A 14,731-nucleotide genomic window follows, 5' to 3' on the forward strand; every position below is an offset into this window, starting at 1 on the left:
TTCAAATAACAGATATTTAGAAAATGCACTTGATGGCTCATTCCTCCTGTGTTATTCTAATGGCTTGCTGAGTAACTGAGTTCTAAAAGACCTCCACAGCCAGGTTTTCCAGGAGAGTGCTGTGGGAAATGGTGGCAAAGCCTTTAGTAAAGTCTAGGTAGACAAAATTCAGAACCTTTCCCTCAACCACAAAGTAGGTCGTAGAAGGGGGTCAGGTTGGTCAAACAGGACCTTTCTTAGAACATGCTGGCTGGGCCTGACACCCTAGTTGTCTTGCATCTGCTGTATGATTGCACTCAAGGCGATCTGCTCTGTGACCTTCCCTGGCACTGAGGTCAGGCTGACATTCCTGATCATCCTCAGATCATCCTTCCAACCCTTCATGTAAGTGGATGTCACATTGCTAACCTCTGGTTGTCTGGGACCTATCCACTTAGCCAGAACTACTGGTCAGTGATGGAAAGTGACTCAGTAAGCACTGCCACCAGCTCCCTCAATACCACTGGATGTATCCTGTCCCTTCCAATAGACTTCTGTGTATCTAAGTGGTGTAGAAGACTGCTGACCATTTCCCCTCAGATGTTTGGTGCTTCAGTTCTGCTCTCAGTCTCTGTCATCCAGCTCAGGGGGTTGGGTACTCAATGAACAATTGGTCTTACTGTGAAAGACTGAGCCTAAGAAGGCATTAAGTACCTCAGCCTTTCTCTCATTCTTTGTCACTATGTTATTCCCCATATTCAGCAAAGGCTGTAGCTTCTAAGCCGTCCTTCTGTTGCTAATATATTTATAGGAACATTTTTTATTGTATTTTATAGCAGTGTCCAAAGTTCTAGTTTGGCTTTGGCTCTTTAAGTTTTCTGCCTGCATAACCTTACAGTGCACTTTTGTAGTCCTCCTGAGTTGCATGTCCCTTCTTCCAAAGGTCATAAACTTGTTTTAGTTGTCTGAGCTCCAGACAAAAATCTCTGTGCAGCCTGGTGGTCTTCCCCACTGGCTTGTCTTTCAGCACATGGGGATGGCCTAGCTCCTTTAAAATTTCTTAAATATGTTCAGTCTTCCTGGACTCCTTTGCTCTTCAGGCAAAAGTCCAAGGGACTCTCCCAAGAAGTGTCATAAACAGGCTGAGGTGGTAGTTCTGCTGACCCCTCTCCTTACTTCTCCAAGAATCGAAAACTGTATCTGCTGAGCCCAAGACACCCTTCAATCATCACATCACCGACCAATCTTTGTTCACAAACAAGACATCCAGCAGGGCAGCTTTTTTTGTTGTCTTGCTCACCAGCTGGGTCTAGAAGTTAACTTCCACACGCTCCAGGAACATTCTGTACTGTTACCAGTCCACTCTATTATATTTCCAGTATTATTTCAATTTTTTTAGTGTATTAGCTATTTCCTTAATTGTTGAAAAGATGATAAAAAAGAGTAATGCTGAAGTCTTATTAATGTAGCATAAACCAAAATGAGTAGTTCTTTATTTGTGTTTGCATTGTTTGTGGTTTCATCAAAATCAAGGCATGATTCATCATCTTTTTAGGAGCTAAAAAATTAGAGCTCTTGTATAGGAGATGCTACAACAGATAAGGTAACCTTTGGGTTAAGGAGAGGAAAACGCAAGGTTTAGAGCAAGAAGCAAATAGGATTGCTACCTTTTTTGTTAATTGCCTGTTTTTTCTTACTTACCTGGCATGTGGACTTCTTGAAGAGAAGGTTGAGACTGCTTGGCGGTGAAAAATCCCTTGTTTGTCAAAGAAAACAATCAATTGTATTAAAAAGAAGAGAGAAGTTGATGGAGGAGAATGAGGCTCTTTGGTGGATATTCTTTACCAATAAATATGAAGGAAATGTACAAGTGTGCATGTGATCTGTAACAGTTCAGCAAACTGTTCTGTTAAGGAGTCTTCAAGGAAGTAGAATTCTGGTAGAAATTCTCATTTTTACAGTGTAGATGTCTTTGTAGAGATTCGAATCTGTCAAGAATAACTGGCCTGTTCCTATGACAGTAAATACACTTGAAAGGGCATTTGATTATAGTGAGGCAGTTTCACAATAAAGGTGCACCCAAGAGACTAGTGAAGGTATGATTTTTGAAAAGCCCTTCAAAGATATGACGTCTTGAATCATATGACATTTCAAAGAGGAGATTTAGTTACAGACAGAACATTCTCACTGTAGCATTCCATAGACAAAAGCAAAAGAAAATGTATTTCTATTGGCTGTAATGAATAATTGAATAAAAAAATGACAATAGTAGCCACAGCTGGTAGCACTTGCATATGAGAAAGTTACAGCTATTATTTTTGTAGAAAATGTCTAATAAATTCTTCCTTGTCACAGTAGGTGATTTCTGTCTTTTAAAAGTTCTGGCATCATTCATGATGTGCAGTTTCTTACGCTCCAGGAAAATTCAAGAAGTGCACATCACTGAATGCCAGTACTCTTCATACAAAGTGGTGTTATTCTTCAGTCAAAAAGCTATTAATCAGGTAAGAAGATGGTTAAGTATAAAGAGGCTTGGTCAGCACCACTTGATCTGATTATGTTTCTGAACTTCACAGATTGATAGAGGTAGAAGGCATAAGTTGCCCTTATCGTTCAGTCATCACTCAGGGTGGTAATGTATAATACGATTCTAGGTATGTGTGACATTTTCTTCTGTAGACTGTTTTTCCAACTCTGCTTGAAATAGATGGTTTCTTACATGTTTGGTGTGACTGGATTGCATTTTGGGGAAGATTTTACTGCTTTATGACAATGCATCTCTTCAAGTAATCAGTGCTTGGTTTTTATTTTTTTCAAATTAAATAGAAAGAGAAGTACCCGTGATTTGAATGTCTGGTAGATTTGTTTAAAAAGGCACCTCCAGTGCTGTAATGAGATATTTCTGCACTGTTTTTTTTAAAGTTTTCTTATATTTGGTTTGATTATTTTGGAGCCTCATCTCTATTACTGTACATTTGTCAACACTGCCTTTCATTTGCTGTGTGACAGCTCATTGATCACATAGATCTGTATCCTTTTGAACTTCACTTGCTGCTGTGTATGTGTTCATCACTCACTCTGATTTAGTGCATTATCAGCAGTTTGAATTAGTTACCATAGGAATCTCTGCTTCTGTGATAAATTAACTACTTTTTAGGCTTCACATTGCACATTTGGAAGAATTTTCATACAGTGCTCTGGATATATGCTGTGTCTTTTGGTGCTGTAGAGTGGCCACTGTATTGAAACAAATTAGTCAGTCTTTCGCAGGAGCTGTCAGGGGAAGAGTGGTGTTCAGACTATTAAATTCAGCAAGGTTCAGATTTCAGTCACTTCCTAGTATCATATTGCTGGCTATTTAAACTTCCTTTCATCCGTACTGCATTTTAGACACTTAAAATGTGCATGAAATGGTAATTCATGAAATATTTTCATCTATTTCCATGGTATTATATGATAATCTATTTTTTACATAGTGTATTAAAACAGTGTATTTATTTAATACCTATTTATTACATCTTCATTACCAATTCATAACAGTTAGTTGTTTGCTATCTTCTATGAGACATCATTAGAGACTTATTTTCAGGAGTTTTTTGTAAAAACATAAAAAATCCGCAAAGACAAAAAATCAGGCATCTTAGGATCAAGGTCACTGAAGCAGTGAACTGTGATGCTGCCTTCAGATCAACAATGCACATGGGAATCTTCCTTTACTCAGTCAGAGGATGTAACTTTTGCCACCCAGGAGAAGCATCTTTACAGCTAGAGTACCTCTGGTGTTTCAGCTGGTGCGTTTACTAGATGTTGAATAGAGTACTTTTCAGCTGATTCTGCACCCACCTCCTCTGCTTTAGAAAAGCAGTGTATGACCTTGGTGAACATCAAAGTACCATCGTGGATGTTCTGGCAATTAACTGTCTGAATTAGTTTACTACCAGTCCCTTTATCTGAGAATTGTCAACTGGAGAACTTGAGCATGTTAAAGGGAGGACTTCAGAAATCATAGGAAATTTCATAGGAGCTGACATCACTGTTTTCTACACTGCATATCATATGAGATTGTTAGCATCTTTTACCTTTTTTGCCCCATCAGCATTTCTTTTGGTTCTCATTTACATCACTCTGGATTTTAGCTTACATTTGTTAAAGGAATTCAACATTATGGGCTGAATTCCTGTATCTTCTTCCAGCTTGGCTTACACAGGTGAGTAAAAGACAGTAGGTTAGTTTCTTGCATAAGAAACTTCTATAAGTTGTCATGTCACAATATTTTTTTTCCTTTGAAAGTGTTAAAGATGTATAGCATAGTAAGGGCCAGACTTGGGTATTACTCCAAAAATGGAAGTTCTTTCTCTAACTCTGAGAGTATTTGAGTATACTGTGTGAAGCAAAATGCTAATGCTTAAAGGAAAATAGTATTTGAAGTTGCATAATTTAAATGTAAAGTTTTTGAGAAATGCTGAAGTTAATTTTTTTTCCCCATGTATGCACCTTTTCCAGTTTTTTTTAATTATGCAAGTTCCCAGTGTTTTCTACATAGGACAATGTCTAATTCAGTTGACAAGGTGGACCATGCTAACTGAATTATTCCTCTGTTCAATAGTTTCATATACTTTTCATTTGCTTTGTAGCTCAGTTTGTAACTGCTACATTCAGTTTTCTTAAATGCCATCCAGTGTAGTATCAGAGTGCATCAACAACAGTTAATGCAGAGGATATAAACCTCATAGGACATGGTGCTAGGGTGGAGATCTAGGCACAGAGAAACTGAAGTTAAAATTTACGTAGGTGAAGTATGCAAAACTCCCATGTGTCTCAGCACTCAGGGAACAGAAGAGTTTATGTATTCAAAGCACAGCTTCCACTGGCATCGTCACCTGTGTGGCTGCAGCTCAACCTGTGAAGACACCAAAGTGGGCCTCCAGAAAATGTTGATCATTCAACTAATATTTCTTAAAAGAAATTAATGAGAATGGAGTACCTGTACATCTGAGGAGAAAGTGGACCAGTATGAGTAAAATGAAAAAGAGCCATGACATTTGGATATCTGTTTTGAAACCCAAGAAGATGTTCTGTTAAAATATTTAGCATTATAAACCATTTCAGATATTCAGAACAGGTGTCACATAAGATTCAGTCACAGAGTCCAGCTCTGCGACAGATGAGACCATAGTGCTGTCCTGGTGTGCAACAAGCTGATCCATAGACAGAGTGAGGGTATTTGGTTTATCTGCAGTTCTACAGTTTAACTGTTACCTTCTTGAAAGCAGAACACTGGCTGAACATAATGCTCCCACAGTTTTATCAGCCGCACATCATGTGTTCTGGTGGTTTTTGCCTCATATAACATTGGTGCTCTGCAAAGGGAGATTCTTCCTGAAATGGTGCATTAGCAGAATATTCCTGTTTGGTGATATTAGCTCCTTTCCATTCCTTCTGTTCTGCTTTGTGTTCCTGGAGGATTTAGACCAGACAGGTTTTTTCCCCAACTGTTGGGGATTGCCTGGAGAAGGGGGGCATGGGCTCTTTGCTTTCTGCTTTAGGGCCTGAGTTTCGCTCTAAGGTTAAGCAGCTGTGAGCAGGGAGAGCAGGGAGAGAGGGTCTCTATAGCTGCTGGGTTATCTAGAAGTGATCAGTGCTAGGAAAAAGTATTTTTATGAAACAAGATCACTTTCCTTCTGACCTTTAGAGCTGTGCTCCAGTGCATGGGGACAACAGAGGAAAGGACACTGAGAAAAAAAGGTGAAATGTGATACTTTTTAGTACTTTCTGGTGTTGACTGAAATTTTGGAGAATTCAGCCTAAGATGGACTCTTTGAAGATAGGATTTCAGTTACACTTTGCCCACATTGAAGATTGCCGCAAGGAAATACAAAATGTTGTGAGGGTAGGTGCTGCTGAACCTCAGTAGTGAGCAGTGTCCCCAATGCCTGGGTTCACAGCAAGGTTATGGATGGTATTGCCTTCATTAGGAGGAAGTTATGGTGTTTTTCAGCTAGTATAGAATGTTACTTTGCTCTACTGCTAAAGCTTTTTACAAAAAGAAAAGCAGTTAGTGTACAGACTGTGTATAAACACAGTTTGTTTTCTTGGAACAGCATTGCCCTTCATGGCAATGTTAGTCACTCATTTTCAGATACTGCATAGCTATTCACTTGGTGTGCCTTCAGTGAGCTTCTTTTTGTTGCGTATGAAATTCAGTTATGACTGTTTTCTCCTTCATTTTTATTATGGGAATTATTAAGAGGAAGAGTGATAGGTATGAATTCCCAGATAATGTCAGCAGGCTCAGCAGCTATTTACGAAAATGTTTTCTTTTGGAAATTACACTGTTTTCCTGATAGCAGCTCAGTGCCAACCTTACCTCTGTTGCTATGAGGCAGCTCAAAGGATTTTACAGGGCACTGGAAGTGAAACATTTTGTGTGTGATTTTTGCTGCTCTTATGCAATCAGAATTTCCCTTAGCTCTTTAGAAGTCAGTGGGGATATTTTCAGAACAAATACTGCAGGATTGAACTCCTGGTTAACGCATTATATATATTGGAAATCAGTCAATCAATCAAACAGTCAATCTATCTACTTCCGTTTAGTGGAGGACATTAAAATATATTCTGAATCTGTGCTGGACAAAACACACTTTTGTGAAAACTTTCTCCTTTTCCATCTCTTTCTTCTCTTCCTCCTCCCTTTTTCTCTTCCCCTTTCTTTTTCTTTTCCTTTCCCTACATGCATTTAAAGCTGAATTACTATAGCTAGGATGACACACATATTGCCAGATGTAAGGACTAATGATTTTTTAAGATTTTTCACAAAATGGAAAAAAAAAAAAAAAGGTGCAGCTCTTGGGACTGAATTGTATGAAGGTGTTTTGCACAATGAGAAACATTTGCTCATTGATACAAACAACAGCCAAACCCTCAAAGTTTCTGCTTCTCTATCTGGTATTCACTGTTATTGAACAAGTGTTGCAGGTCCTTATGATCTAGACACAGTGGCATGCTTGCAGTAAGTTTTCATGATTGGTTAATGGACACCTTTTCATAATAAGTAACAATAATTTCTTTCTAAATCTGATATTTATGTAGAGAAATTTGTTACAGAAAAGTAAAGCAGAGATTTTTTTGCCTGGTTAGCAATTCTTGGGCGTAGTTCAAGTTAATGCAGAGGAATGAGCAGCCAACCTGTCACAATTAGTAGGTGCCATCTTAAGTATCTGTGGAAAACTTCCCACCTTTTTTTTCGTGTGCACTAAGAATTTATTCATTGAGCAATGTGTGGTTTTAGGTTAAAGTGTATTACACAACCAGACAAGACAGAATTAAATGAATGTACAAATTCAGTCAAATATATGCAGTTCAATTTCAGAGAGTGCTTTATTTCTGTAGGATTTGTCCTTGGCTGAGTAGTTTAGTACCACTACCAAATAGTACATCAAATACATTTTTCTTTAAAGCTAAGCTTTATTTACTAGCAGGTTTCTCACTGCATAGAAGATACCATCAGGCTCTGCAAAGCACAAACTTTGCAGTCCTTCTAACTGTTTCCCTTTAGACTTTGCTTGCAAACTGCATTGCCACCATACTGCAACTCCTGCTGCTGTGTTTCAAAATAGAACCTCCCTCCTCTTCGTATTAATAGCTTAAAGGTGAAATTGAATTTTACAAGGGAAATAAACTTTGCAATATAATATTTCTGATATTTTAACAAGGATTCTCAGAAAAGCAAGTTATATTTTAAAGTAGCTGAAAATTTGCCTGAATACAGGTTTTATTTGGTTTTAGATGCCCAATTTCCATTGGGTTCACAGAGTTGCACTACAGAAGATTATTAATTGAAAAATTGAGTTCCTTATAGTCATTTGAAGTTTTTCTTCTTTTGTGTTGGAATGAAAATGAAGGGCCATGTCGATTTTAGTTGGCTTATTTCCAATTTTTAGTCCTGGTTTCTTACCAACAAGCAGCGGGTAGAGCGAAGAAAGCAGTCCCTTTGATTTAATGATAGCTCTTGCTTGCTTTCTTCTGTATCACAGCCTGCATATAACAGGACACAGGTCCTGTCTGGATCCTCTAAATGGATGTTATACTTTTAATACCATGGATGAGATACTCTCAACATTGCCCTAATTTTTCTCCTGCAGAATCAATGCTGGAACTCCCATTGGCCCATATAATGCCAGAAATGTCAGTTCTGCTGATCTGATTATTGTTAGCATCAATGGGAGTATAATGAATTACAAAGGAAAAAGGACAAAGTAAAATGCTATAATTATGTGGCCCATTCAGCATCATTGGCTCCAGAGAAAATTAAGATTTATTTCCATGTGTGGTTCCAGTTTCACTCTTTCTGATTAGTAGTTATAGCTTGCTGTTTAGACATAATGATTTAATTGCAGATATGACATGTTGACTGGATATTTTCCAGTTGCTGCTGGTTTGTCAGCATTATATCACTGTTGTACATGAAAAAAGTCTAAATATACCTTTTGGAAATTAAGGAGTAGAATTTTAGCTGGTGTAGTATTTCACCAGTGATAGTATTCCACCAAGTTCCTTCCCTAGGATTTTATGTGTTGGCTGAGGTAGTAACCCTAAGAGAAAGCAAAACACAGCTGAAGTGAATTTTTGTATGATGACTTTGAAGTATGTTGCACACCTTTCAGGCTTTTAAAATTTGTTTTTACTATTCGTGAGTTTAAAGTAGAGGCTAGTGAAGAAGCTCCTGGTAGTAGACTTTTTAAACAGGGTTTCACAAAAGTTCACTCAAAGCAGCAGAAGGTGGGAATTATATTTGGATTAGTTAAACCTCATGGTAGCCCTATGTGGACACTTTGAAAACTGGAGTTAAATGTTATTTTACTTTCTTTGATTTATGATAGTGTTTTTATTATTATTTAAAGTTTCTGAGTTTAGTCTACTTCAATTCTGAATGCAGTGTCCACACATAATTTCTAATGAAGGTTAACTAATTCACTGTAAAAATTAGCTTATTGATGAGAAATGACACTACCAGTCATTACTTAAAGCATTTAAAAAATATTTGACCATTGCTTTTAGAGAAATGGCACTTAAAAATATTTTTTTTTTGTTTTTATTAAATGTGATGCACTGATTATCCTTCTCTTAACTGTAGCCTGTCTTATCTTTCTGTCCAGTCTTTTTCATAATATTTGGCACATACTTGCACAGAGCACTTTTTGGAAAACACTGTTCTGTTTTCATCCAATGCTGTCTCAGCTGCTTTTTCCTCTCCATTCATGGCTGCCCAGCACTACTTCATTTATACCACTGGAAGAGTTTTGAGTCCTTCTTGGTAAACTTGATCAAGGAAGAAAGTGTGTCCTCAGTGAGGAATGTTAGATTCACTCCTATACTGACCTCCTTTTCAGAGGTCTAGATATGTAGTAGCATCACAAGCAGGGGGATGGGTCCAAGGAACAGCAAAAGTTGTGGGACATGCTTAGTCTGGCTGTACCACCAAAGGATCATCAAACTGTAGCTGAAGGCAGGGAACTGTAGCTGAAGGCAAGTACAGGAATGCATTTGATGCTCTGACTGTAACAGATGTGATAATTTTAAAAATAGATAAGGACTGTCTACATAGTCAGGACTGCTATCTGCAGTCATTACCTTACACTCCTTATGTGCTTGCTATTTCAATATAATTTTGATGCTGGCATTTTGTTACTGTAAGTTGATGTGCTTTTTTAGTTAGTTAAATTCTTGACTTTTGACTAACTTTATTTTTTGTAGGAAGAACACATTTTAATGCAGTTATAGATTAAAATATAGCAAGAAAACCAACATTTTTGATCCTCTGGTAGAAACTGTGATGAAACTATATTCTATGACTCTAGTGTATTCTATTCGTTGGCAATTTCTTCCTAGACTTCCTGAAAGCAGTTTTGGGCACTTCTAGTAAAACAATGTAGAAAATGAACCACTTGTTTGGCTTACTTGTCCAGGAAAAACCTGTTTCCAGTTTTTTTTTCTTAGATGGCATTGCAGTAGTGCTTTGATAACTGGTCTGATAACAGCTGTTCTTTCAGTTTGGAGGTAGCTCTGCAGCTTGACTCACTGGTACAAATTAATTCTTGACAAAAGTAGAGTTAACCTCCAACTAATTTGCCTTACACAGTGTTCACCATGACCAGTAAGGTGATTTAAGTAATTTACCTGCTCCTTATTTTGTTGCTCGTCTGACTGCCCAAACAGGAGGGTGGTCACTTCTCTTCCTTATGGCTGTTTCTTCAGGATTAGTATGTTGTACAGCTGAAAAACACTGCAAATCTAGTTGGCTATTTTAGCTTTTCTGTTCAGTAGTCTTCCTCTCTTACGGGAATCTTTGCAGTTTTGTAGCTAGCTGGTGGTAGTCCTTTACCATTGGTTCTCACTCCCTGTTCTTTGTCGCTCACCTTTGCAAACATATGCACTACCCTCTGACCCTTGCCCAAGCTTTATTATTTGAATGTTAGACAATGTTAAGATAATATGTGATAGCAGATTTGATGTTAGCAGTGTAAAAAAGGAAGGGAGGGAAAAGGGGCATGTTACAGTCAGAGAGTCAGCATCTGTCAGATAGTGTCTGGTAGCTTAAGATTAAGTATATAAATTTCTAGGAAAACAAACACACTGGATTTGATACCTGGGGCCTTAGAGCATGAATTCTAAATCTTTTTATTTGTAGCGTTAAATCTTTGGTGATATACAGCAGTCATGTATAAAATCATTGAACAAGAACATATTGTAGGCCAAAGGGAGGAGGATGTGCACTGAGGAGTAGGAATGAAATAAAAAGAAGGGAGGTAGAGGCAAGTCTGCTTTTCCTGAGCCTTAAGAGAGGAGAAACATAGCCTCAAGAATTGGAGATGAAAATAGTTTGCTACTTTTTCCTCCCTCATATAATGGAATTTTCCAGTTATCTTTAGGAGAAAAATAAAGTTATTCAGTATCTGTTTCAGATCTCAGAACCACCCATGTTAGTCTGGAACTGTTCCTTCAGCTGAGCAATCAACTTCATACAGACTAACTGAGACAGGAGTTTAGTCTTAGATTTCATATTTCAGTTTCTGTTTACAGATGTAAAATCTCCCCTGAAAGTAAGACACATGTTTGGAGACTTACTCTTTTTTTACACTTGGTTAACCTTTTGGTATTCATCAGTCACTACTTTTGTTAGTTGTAAACATTATCATGTTTGGATAGTGGGGTGTTTAATTTATTTTGAAACCATGAGGCTTAGTTACTAGGTAATATTGCAAGGAAATGAAAGACTTTTCCTTTTTAAATAATCTTCTTAAAAAAATCTGATACAATAAAAGGTCTGAAAGCTTAATCAATACAGCATTACTCAAACCATCTTTCAAAATCTTTTATCATTTTTTACTGTTCCTAGTGCTGTTCAAGCTATCTGCTCCACTTTTCAAAAAATAATTTCAAAAGCATTGAGCCTTTTAATTTTTTGGGGGGGAGGGAGATTTAGATTACTGTTTGAAAGCATATTTCTCTGTAATCTAAATCTGTTGGGATTTTGAGAAGGATCTTATGTTTTGGTCGTGCTGTAAATGGACTTTGTTTTCATGGTATCACAGAGTCAGGATATTTATTTGTTTCTGTGTTTATTTAATGTTAAGACTTGCTAAAACATGTTAGAAAACTGCATTGTCTGATAATTTTTTTATTGGTAGAGGTGAATGCATCACAAAGAGTGATGGCAAAGAGTGGCTTTGTCTTTTACTGTGAAAATATTTGGAACAATATTAGAAGAGGATATGAGCTGAAAATGTAAATCCAAATGATTACTTTTGTGTGTGTGTTTTTGATTAATTTTCATGTTGAGTGACAGTGCCCTAGGGTCTGTGAACTCTTCCTGCTTTCTCCACGACAGTGAAAAACTTTGGAGGCAGCATTACAGTGAAGGAGATTGGAAGAGTTGTAGAAGAGCACTCTTGAGTTGTTAAAGAGATTTGCACGCCATCTTTTTTGCTCACATACACTGTAGGGTTATGGCTGACAGGAAGGTGGCTAATGCATATCTTCATGCTCCAGCATACTCCAGTCGATGGAACAGCTTTTGTCTGTGATAGACTTGCAAGTTTATGATGGGAAGCAGCCTTGCAGCCAGATGGTTTTGGGCATATGTGTTTATGAATAAGTGGCTTTAAGTCACTTTGCCTCCTTTGGAGCTGTGCTGAGTGCAGCTTAGATTCAGACAGCTGTGTTTTCAGTGTCATCCTCCTTTTCTGCTCTGTGGCTTGCATCTCTGTTCTGTTTGCTTTGGTTTTTCTACTGAATATACAGGCTAAGGGTGGCTAATACTCCTGCCCTGGAGAATTGCAGTGAATGAGAGCATGTATTCTGCCCGTCTGCAAGCTGCTTAAGACTTATATATGAGTCCCTAAGGAGGAAAACCAGATTATATTCCTGCTTGTTCCATCCTTAGAACAGACAAGCAGAGCATGTATAGATCTTTTATTTTATAGATCTTTTATAGGCTCCTATTTTACTACTTCCTGATATGTATTTGATGCTGACGTGTCTTATCCTTTTAAAGCTGAATGCCTGTTTGGTGGAAGAGGAAGTGAGGGTCATCTTCTGGTAATGAAAGTTCAGGCAGGGTCAAAAACTATCCAAACTACCTGTGGAGTCACCAGGTGGGGTGGCAGTATAACTTTGCAGCAGAGCTGGGAGTGGTTGAGTCTGGCAGAGTTCTCAGTATAAAACATGTAAAAGCCCTGGGGTGGATACACATTCCGTAAAGGTCTGTATAAACATGGGTGGCTTGGGCAGAGTGAAGTGGGGAACAGTAATTCACTGTGTCTTCTAATGCCAGAAGTAGGAAGCAGCAGATGAAAGCAGTGGACAAGCAGGCATTTGGAACAGGTATCACGCAGCAGATCACTGAAGTAGGAAATGCTTTTTCATAAGGTGTTGCAAATGCTGATTTGAATAGGTTCAGAAGGCAACCAGCCAAATTCACAGAAGATAACTATTAAATGCAAGGATACTAATCTGCTTAGGATTTCTTGCGCTGTGAAGTGCTGGATGATGGAAGAGCAGTTGCGGGAGGTACCACTGTATGCTTTTCTAGTTTTATACTGTTTCCAGGTGTCTGCTGCTGGTTATTGTTGAAAACAATATATGAGGATAGGAATAAGAGGATATTTGATGGGACCTGGTTCAGAAGCCTTTTGCTCTTGTGCCTTTGGAAAGCACATTCAGATTTGAGATGGCAAACTACTGAAAGCGTATGTTGATACATACTGTCACTTAGGACTGCTTTTTGTGTATGTGTTTCATGGCACTCCTAGTTTTATGCTGTGTTTATGCTCTTGATGCAATTTTCATGAAATAATGACAAAATTGATGATTAGGTTGTATGGTACATAGATTGTACCAAGATGTGTTTCTTATTGTACATTCTTATTTCATGGTAAAGGTTAGAATTCCTTTTGTTTTTCTTTGTGAGATAAGCACATTAGATTAGAGGATAATAAATTTTTAACTGAGTGACAAGCCACATTTAAACTTCCCAATCTTTGTATTGGGAGGGAAAAAAACCAAACATAACCAAACTCAAAAGAAAAGGACAGAAGCATTTAATCTTTCTGCAGTCTTTCTGAACACAAAATATAAAAGTCAAATATAATGTCTAATGGTAGACTGGTAAACAGGAATATTGCCTGGGTGAAGTCCTCAAGTGTTCCACCCATTTTATTTTTCGCTGTAATGATTCTGAATGCATCTCTCAGAAGGACAAATACATGCAGTATTTTCTAGTACTGCTTAAAATGTGGATCCTATATCTGTTGTTATTTATTTACCTTGTCCCACTTTTGTTTATTCCTGTTTTAGCTTTCTAATTTGCAATTCAGCTTCTCTAGCTTTGGAAGCTGTTGAATGTTTCACTGTGCCTTAAATGATTCTGTACTTTTAGAGAAAATGGAGGCACAGTGTGCTTGCTATAGGGGCAGCCTATATAATATCTTTTTTCTGAGTTTGTCTCATGACATTGTTAAGACTCAGCACTGCATTTACAGAGTCAGTGTTCTCATTTAGCCTTCCTAGTCTGTGATTAAATGGGAGTTGTTGCTTGTTTTACTATAAGTTGGCTGACAAAAGCTAAATCTATCACAGGTGCTACAATTTGTGTATCAGAAAATTTGCTTTCCAAATACTAATTATTCCCAAAGTATCTTACTTCACACAAAGCACAGATAACACAGTCAGCAAATTTGTCCCAGTTCTATCATTGTGCAGTAAATTAGGGTTTGTCTTCTACCATTGTGTAAGTGAAGATGGTAGAAATTCAGTTGTAGAAGAACCAGTTGATGTACAAATTCTGATTTGTTTTTTTCACTTAATTCTCCCAATCAAATGCTTCAAATGTATGTTATTCAAATAATCACTGCTGAATTTCACTTTTGTAAATGAATGAGCTGTTGTCAAGGGACATAGGGTGGTGGGAAACAACAGTGTTGTCTCTCCAGAAGTCATTTTAAAAAGGAAGTATTTTGAGCTTGAAAGACTTGGACCCAAGCTGGTAATATGCTTAAACTATTAATTTGGGTAGTGATTTTAATATGATGGAAGCTTATTGGAAATTTCTGGTTGTTATGGGAGAAGAATGGACCTTCAGTTACTGAAACTGTGACAGAGTAAGTGAAAGCATTCAGTTTATAACCTCCTCAGACTGAGTCACAGATGGCATGACAATACACTTGTAGGTCCCTGTGCACAACCACGGAATTTG

The 14,731-nt window shown here is 37.7% G+C and overlaps 1 protein-coding gene across 1 annotated transcript in view; it reads left to right on the forward strand.

Moving 5' to 3' along the window:
* Positions 1 to 14,731, forward strand: part of TRHDE (thyrotropin releasing hormone degrading enzyme) — a 206,701-nt gene that overhangs the window by 117,537 nt on the left and 74,433 nt on the right. The gene's annotated exons all lie outside the window — the stretch shown is intronic.

Source organism: Sylvia atricapilla, chromosome 5 (genome assembly GCF_009819655.1).
Source record: "Sylvia atricapilla isolate bSylAtr1 chromosome 5, bSylAtr1.pri, whole genome shotgun sequence".
Taxonomy (NCBI): domain Eukaryota; kingdom Metazoa; phylum Chordata; class Aves; order Passeriformes; family Sylviidae; genus Sylvia; species Sylvia atricapilla.